The sequence below is a fragment of the Panthera onca genome, chromosome X (assembly GCF_046562875.1).
Source record: "Panthera onca isolate mPanOnc1 chromosome X, mPanOnc1 haplotype 2, whole genome shotgun sequence".
Classification (NCBI taxonomy): domain Eukaryota; kingdom Metazoa; phylum Chordata; class Mammalia; order Carnivora; family Felidae; genus Panthera; species Panthera onca.
The window spans coordinates 29,498,370-29,499,541 of record NC_138357.1 but is presented as its reverse complement, the minus strand read 5'-3'; the positions used below and the strand labels follow the sequence as shown (position 1 = coordinate 29,499,541).

General features: G+C 31.7%; 1 pseudogene; it reads right to left on the bottom strand.

Annotated features, from left to right (window-relative positions):
* Positions 1 to 372: 372 nt before the first annotated feature.
* LOC145714128 (large ribosomal subunit protein eL21 pseudogene) lies at positions 373 to 845 on the bottom strand (annotated as a pseudogene).
* Positions 846 to 1,172: the final 327 nt, after the last annotated feature.

Genomic DNA, 1,172 nt, shown 5'->3' with positions numbered 1-1,172 from the left:
CATCATTTATTGTAAATAACAAGTTTTCTTCATTTTATTATGTTTACACATTTAAAAAAATCATTCAACATGTGTCTTTTTTCAAATTTTGGACTGTGTCTTCACTTTTATTTATCTGTTTTTAAACCCTTTTCTAATATTAAACTTTCTTGAATTCTCCAGCTTTATGTTAATAATTCAAATTATGTATGTACTTTAGCTTTGTAGTCTTTTAAATAATTCTTTTGGCTAATCTACCTCCTTTTCTATTTCATGTTCATTTTTTAATTTTTTTGCTTTAAATATTTCTTTGTGGGAGAGAACAGCACAGTTCTACTCAAGAGTATAATTTTTACAGTTTTGAAGACTTTCTTTCTTTTTTTTTTACACCTATTATGCCATGAATTCATAGTGAATGGGTTCCAGTAGCTCAGGCTCCTTCCCACTGATTCTTATAATGTGTGCTTCTCTGGGTGGGGCAGGCTGATGCTTTAGTTGAACCCAAGTAACTTTCTCTTTGGTTTCCGTGTTCTTCTGATCATTTTCCTTCACAAGCTTCAGGAAGCTCTCTTGGCTCTTTGAGTGTTTAATATGCTCAAGGTGTATATTAATTTTCTTGGCAAGAATCTTGCCCTTCACAAGTTTGTTCACAACAATGCCAAGAGCATGCTGCATAGCTTTGTAGTTTCGCCATGGTAACTTTTGTGGGGCATTCCTTTTGGAACATTGTCCATTACCTTGATGTATACAATATCACCTTCTTTGTAGATTTGCATGTAATTAGCCAAAGGAACAACTCCACCATTTCTAAAAGGCCTGGAGAACATACAGTGGGTACCTCTCCTTTTTCCTTTTATGTTGCTCATTTTGGCGAATTACTGGAAGATGGAAGTTCCAAATGAAAGGAAGCTCTTGTAAATTTTCATTCAAGCGTCTTTACAGATACAAATTAACCTTGCTAGGATCGCATTAGATATATCAATTTATAGAGAATGTTTATGTCAAGAAAATTGAGTTCTTATATGAATTTTCATATTATAGAAACATAAAATGTCTGTATTTACATTTATTTAGGGTTTTAAAATTTTCTTTCTGTTTGTTTTGTAGGTTTCTGCATACTTTTCTTATATCTATTTACTTAGATTTATTCCTAATAATTCATTTTTTGAATCTATTTCAGGTGGTACTTAATA